This window comes from Crocodylus porosus, unplaced genomic scaffold (genome assembly GCF_001723895.1).
Source record: "Crocodylus porosus isolate Cpor-Errol unplaced genomic scaffold, CroPor_comp1, whole genome shotgun sequence".
In the NCBI taxonomy this organism is placed as follows: domain Eukaryota; kingdom Metazoa; phylum Chordata; order Crocodylia; family Crocodylidae; genus Crocodylus; species Crocodylus porosus.
Window position 1 is genome coordinate 58,657,380 of NW_017728943.1, and position 7,249 is coordinate 58,664,628.

Below are 7,249 nucleotides of genomic sequence, written 5' to 3' on the forward strand. Positions count from 1 at the left end.
CCCTCCTCCATTATCCCCCACACCTTCACAAACCCCATCCCACCACCCCCTATTTACCTGCAATGGACCCCGGGTCCAGGTCACTGCAGCCTGCATTGCTGTTTACATGCTGCAGCAGTGGTGCAAGGGGCCAGCATAGAGATGCTCTGACCAGCTGCCAGAGCATCTCTTTGGAGGACCTGAGCCTCTGGTTGCCTGCCCTACTTTTTTGGGGGTTTGGTTTTTTTTGATATCTGGATATCCAGGTGTCAAATTATGAGCCCAGACTGCAAATAGGAAGCTCAGGGAATGCTTTTTTTGAGATGTGGCAAGTGGCACATGCGGGCTTGTCTGGACGTGCCCAAAGGTGTTTAAGCTAACTACTGACATCCTATGACCTAATGTTGATGTGCAAGTCTAGATGTGTCAACTAAAATTTTACCAGAGCCCATTATTTGTAGAAAACAAAAATTCAGTTGTCTTTTGTGAACAAATTATCAGAGATTCATATTTCATTTAACACCACATAAAATTTAAAGTATTTAAATTAATATGGAGACTTAATAATGTCAATTTTCCTGTGACATTTCTTTTTTAATTTGCTAACATAATAATTACAAGAACAGCTTTGTTTTTTTGATTAATAAAACCTCCTCTTTGCACTGCATCACAGTGCTCTTCACTCTAATTCAGTATGCCTTTTAAATGAATGCCATGAGTTTGTGTGTTGAAGTAGAATAGACAAAAACATGATTTGGAAATAGACATAAGATAAACTTTTGTAAATAATGTATGTCAGTTCTGAAAATAGGACTTATTCTTCAAAGTCCCTTAGATGCTTTTAAAAAAATCCCTGTGATTACCAGAAAGCTGAGGCTTGAAAAGGTTAACATTCTTCATAAGTAAAAAAATTTCATGCATGCAGGGTAGGTTTTCTCAAGTCATGCCAGATACACTTATCCTTATTATTTTCTTAGAAGAAGGTGTAGTACATTCTAAGAGATTTGCCTTAGATTTGCCTCAATGACAGTGGTATTAAACCTAGAGTGTATTCTGGTGCAAAATTTAGGAATTTCTTTGTTTTACAATGAGAATGCTTTTATCTCTTCCTGAATTTCTCATTTACCATTCCCCCTTTTAGGCTTGGAAGGTGCACTGTTGGATTGAATGGTCTTGTTTATCACAGCATTTCTTCTATTATGTTTATAGTTTTGGCTAGCCCAGGGATATTAAGCTCAGCTGGCCCAGTGAGTCATTAGAGTGGTGTAAGGTTGTTCTATGTGCCAGATTGGGCCCCTAGACCTCTGTCCTTAATCCCCTGTCCCGCATGCCAGATCCAGCACACATGGAGCATGCACAGGAACCTGCATGCAATGCAGGTAATGAACTGACTGGAGTGCAGGCCATGTGCTGTGTACATCTGAGACCAACCAGTGGGGGCAGAGAGAGCACTGGCTGGCATGGATCATAGTCCAGCTGGAGTGGGTGCCATATCTAGCATGAATCCCAGACTGGCTGGGGCAAGTGCCATGTACAGCACAGACTCCTGAGTGTGTACTGTACATCCCAGGCCCTGTGCATGGAACTAGTCCAGTACATTCTGATGTGGTGTGTGGGTCAACTCATAACCGGGGGCAGCACTGGAAGCCAGATGATGGAGCTCTGTGGACCAGATGCAGCTCATGGACCATATCTTTGACACCCAGAGGCTAGCCTAATGAGGAAAAGGCCTAAGTCTGCCCTTAGGTCAGTAATTCCTTGTACAGTTTATTATACAGATAAAACAAAATTCTGCATGAAGCATTGTATCAATTACCTTGTTTTTCTATACAATTCTGGAGGAACAGCCAAGGAAAAGCATGTTAGCAAAACTGAAAACATTTTAATGAAGTTAAAAATGTTAATAGAAGACATTTGCAGTTTTCAGATAATTTTCCTAGTAAATAACTGAGCATACTTCTGCTACTGTTTCCCTTACAACTTTGTATCGCATGACACGCAGAAGAATTAGTGCCAGATATCTACCATTTGTTGAACACCTATCAAATTATAGTTTTGCTAGGCAAACTTACAATTCAGGTGACCAAACCTCTGTTTGTCTGGGAGGCTATTTTCAATTACTTTTAAATAATAATGTATGTTTTATAACTCAAACCATTTGTATAAATACTGCTTAAAACCTTGTGACTGGGGCAATAAAATAGAAGCAAAGGTTTAGCTGTTGTAACCCACTATGCAATCCATTTATGAGCAATGCCTGGAATATAATTTCTGGGTCATTTTGGTACTAACTATAGAATATCACCATACAGTTTTCTATAATTAGGATAATTACTGGTACATAATGGCTATACTGTTGGCTACTGTTTTTAATGTATTTTGTTAAGCCTTTTCATGAACCAAAGCTTTTCTGTGCACTCCAAGGATGTGCTGGAGAAAATATCCTTAGACTTATTCGTAGACCTGCAAAGAAGTGCTATTTAAAGTATTTGCTTTCCCTCTCCAGTTAAGTTAATAGAAATAATCAGATACTGTGAATTTTTCTTAAGTAGTTATTGGGCCCCTCTTGCTATGACAAAGACTGCAACTTAGTATCTGAATATCTCATGATCATTAATATACTTTTCCCTATAAGATCCCTATGAGTTAAAGAAGTGCTACTATCTCTGTTTTACAGATGGGAAACTAAGGAGAAAACTAGAACTTGCTCAAGACCACACAGGAAATCTAAGGTAGAGAAGGGACATAATTCTTAGTCTCTTTAGGTGCAGACAGAAGTGAAGCTCTAAGGTCTAGCTCACGGCACTTCACAGAAAGCACCATGGGTTAGACTGATCCTTTTGACCCAACAGATGGTAGCTGTTGTGTCAGGAGGGTGGGAGATCGAGCTCCAATTTGGAGCTGATCCAATGAGAGAGGCTGCCTGTCTGCAGACTTTTCCCCTAGCCCTGCCCTGCCTCTCCCATCCCCAGTGCTGTCTCAGGATGGGAGTGGGAGAAGGCAAGGGAGGGAGGTCCATTCTGGGGTTTGCCCAGCCATGCTGGAGTGGGAGAGGGAAGTGGATTGGAACCTCCCGCCTCGGGTTGGAGGAAGGGGAGGCTCCAATCCACCCACCCCATCCAGGGTGGCTGGGAAAATCCCAGAACGGACCTTTCTCCCCTGCCTTCTCCTCCTCCCATCCTGAGACAGCACTAGACCAGACAGAATTTAACGAAGGCACTCTACTTTGGAGTACCTTCATTTGAACCCTCATATAATGAAGGTTAATTTGTCACATGATTGGAGCACCCTGTCGGTATGATCTGCTTTTGAGGGCCCAATCATGCAACAAATATATTTCCATCTGCACCTTTTATTTCCAGCTTTTCTCTAAGCACTGCAGTATGTTTTCTATCTAAAAGGCAGCAAGGAGCTAACTTACTATTATACATTTTTGCTATGCATTATCCACATTTCATACTGTGGAAAGACCAATGAAATGAACAATTACAAGAGCTGATGAGTTGTAGGGAGCTTGAGATGTTGAGGGTGTCCTGGCTCCTTCAGCAAATGTTAGGTATTTTTTCTTGATCTGGGAGAACATATACTATTTTAATTTGCAGCACTCCATAAACTATGAGGGATAGAAACTGCCACTGTGCTCCATGGGAAGTCTGACTGAAGGGTCACAAGAGAAGTATTTTTGATCCGCAATCTGGAACTCTTTTTCACTGAGTATTCTAAACCTTGCCAAGGCTTTTATTTAGTTCTTACATTCCCTTCACAATAACTTTTACTCTTCAGGGACCAGATATGAAAAATTAACTGTGTATCTACAGCATGTTCTAGCCTCCCAAAAAAGATTTTGAAGTATAAAGTGACATTTTTTTCTTCCCTATCCTTTTACCCTTCCAGAGTGTTCCTCTTCATTTCTCAAAGGATTTCTTCCTTGTTTGTCTCCAAAAGCATCTCTTCTAGTTGCTAAAGGTCTGATGGCATATTCCAGGGGCCAAAGGGTGCTGAATCTTTCTCATTTAATTTTGTTCTGAATGCCAAAAATGCTGACCTTTACTGTGTTTAATATGGCTTCTAGGGGGCATCTTTCCAAGTCTAAATATAGACTGCTGAAGAAAATCAGCCCCCTAGTTCCTTCTGTCAGCTATATTGAGGACGTCAAAGAACCTAGGAGTAAATGTATACTCTGTATGCTAGGCAACATAGTGCAATTTCTGCCTCATCTTCAGTTTCTCAAAAGTTCCCATATTTATAATACTTATGATATCCTATCATCATCTTTTGTTGCCACCCTGTATTTATCTTTTAAAGTGTTTAATGTACTGCCAATGTGGCAGTCTCTAAAATTCCCTTCACATTGCCTTTTTTCTGTATGTATGATTTTTAAATTTCATTAAACTAGGAATGTTTTCATATTGCTTTCTCACATATAATGCATACCACATAAAAGGTTATAACCCCATTGCTTTTATTGTTGCCACAACCTCCTCCTGTCAGAAATAAGCATATCTAATAATATTCCAAACCAGCTACCTTGTGTCTGTTTAATGATTTACTGGACAAACATATGACATAAACAGGCCATAGGTTAAACTTACCTGTTGACTGAAATCAGTGCTGCCCAAACTTTTCACCCTACAAGTTGGATGAGTGGTGCCAGCTTGGGCTGCAAGCCAGATCCAACATGCAGGGCAGGTGTGGCCAGGGCCAGATCATAGTGCATGACAACAGCCTGGAACCTGATATAGCCAGGCAGCAAGTACCCATCTATGACCCAAAGTAGCTGCATAGAAGCTGCCCATCGAGGACCCTATACAGTCACATGACGGTCATGTTTCTGGGCCTGTGATCCAATCATGGTGCTTAGGACTGATTCATCAGGTGATGATCCAGCTGTGTGGGATTTGGAAATTCGGCAGCAGGGGAGAAGTATCAGTGTTAATTATCACTGTTTCTCCATTGCCAAATTTTTGGACCCGTGGAGAGCCCTACAGACCACATAGTGTGGCTTCATGGGCCAGATTTGGCGTGTAGTCTTGGGGTTGAGCACCCCTGGCCTAGATCCATGCAGGGAATTGTCATGATTAATTTCAAAGGTCTTTAATAAAAATAAAAATAATTACATCATTATGGTCCCATTGAAGTCAGTAGGACCAGGATTTCATCAGTGGTCTCTCCTACCTTTATGTTAGGTAATCTAGTTCATCCATTCGAGTCACTTAAAACTGCATGATGTTCCCATCGTGGAGTTCTCAGCTTTTCCACTATCCCTGGAGAAAGCTGACCATGTTTGGAGAATAATACCCTCCCATCATCGTCATCATCATCATTATCATCATGCTAGTTATGGTGAGAAGTCTAATTCTAAGAGGAGGGTTTGGGGCTGAAAACTTTTTAATGCAAAATTGTCTGTGAAAATATTAGAAATCATTAGGGCTGTGCAAGGCTTTGGACAGAACTTTGGATCCGGAGAAGCTTCAGATGCTTCAGGGTCCAAAGCAGCACATCCGGGTACAAAGCGCTGGCCTCATTAGGCTTCCCAGAGCAGTTCGTAGCCGCCTCAGAGCTGCCTCAGAGATCAGGCCATAGTGCATAATAGGGAAAAAATAAAATATCTATAACTTTTTTTTTCTGTCTGATTTGGATGGAATTTTCAGGGGTGGTAGACTATGCAAAGAGGATGAAGCCTGCCAAGTTTCAAGGTGGTTGGTGCAGGGGGTTGGGGGAACCAGCACCCCAAATTCTTGAAAGCAAAACTCACGTCACATCTAGGCATTAGAACATAGCAGGGTGAAAACTGCAGAGCTGGTAGCTCTTACTGAGGCCACAAAGCCTGCCAAGTTTCAAGAAGATTGGTGCAGGGGTTTGGGGGGAACTGCTCCTCAAGCTGCGAACAAGCAAAACTGGTGTCACGGGTTCTTGTGGGACTGACTGTCTGTCGTGGGGCGGGGGAGGGGGACACACACTGCTGCAGACCTGGCTGCTAAGCTGCTGTGTTCCCAGTTACCAATCAATCATGATTCACTCAGGGACCAGGGACTCAGGGACCAGCACCATACACAAGCCCTAGCTACTACAAAGCGACTTAACGAGCAGCAATTACCACCTACACAACCCGGCTAAGGGAGGAAAGACTCAATACAGACAATCAGCTGCCCCAGGACAGACACAGTCTTGGCACCAGTTTTGCCTGTCAGCAGCTAGGGGAGCAGGGCCCCAGAGTCCCCCTGCACCGATCTCGGCAGCTGGCAGGCGTCACAGGCCACCACCCCTGCAGCTGTCACTCTGCTGCACCTTAGCATACGCAGTGTCACCCATGGCATGAGTTTTGCTTGTCTGCAGCTTGAGGGGTAGTTCCCCCCAAACCCCTGCACCAATCTCCTTGAACCTTAGCAGGCTTTGTGGCCTCAGTAAGAGATACCAGCCTTGTAGTTTTCACACCCCTGTGTTGTAATGCCTAGAGGTGACATGATTTTGGCTTTCAAGAATTTGTGGTACAGTTCCTCCCAAACCCCTGCACCAATATTCTTGAATCCTGACAAGTTTCATGCTCTCAGCAGAGGCCACCACCCCTCCAGATCAGATTGCGGCCATCTGAAGGGACTAGATCCAAAGCTGGACTGGATCATTGCCGCTCACATAGGCCTAGAGGTCATATCTTCTGCTGGAAAATGACATATGGCATTTTCTTCTTTCAGGACCCTTTTGCTAGATTGAGATACTGTGCCAAAGACTTGAGGAACCTTCTGGGAAGCAGTGTCCATTGGAGCCTCTTAACCTGGAGGGTTATGAAGATATAAAACAGAAGTGGACTCTAAGTGCTCTTCAGTTCTTGCTCGCTGATGAAGCTCAGCCTGCACAGGGAAGCAGCTGAATCTCCTTCATTAGACGTTTTCAAAAAGAGGTTTGATAGGCCTCTGTAAACTTTGCATCTGTGTAGAGGGTTGGACTACATTGTCTTTGAGGTGCCTTCCAGCCATAACTAATCTGATACTATGATTACCTTGTTGTAGTCCAGTAAACTAACAAAGTAAATTAGACTAGCTTGGTTGTGAAATACATGTGCCTAATATGTGAGGAGACAGACACTACTTTTGACCAAAACCCAAGAGATCTCTTAGAGAATATAGAGAAACATTTTTTACTTTGTTCAAGATGAATTATACATTTAAAATGTCTTTCTGGAATGAAAATAGTTATGCTCCTATTTTAAATAAAATAAATTATGATGCATATGAAAGCAAACAATGGTATAAGATAGTTCTAAAAATAAGGG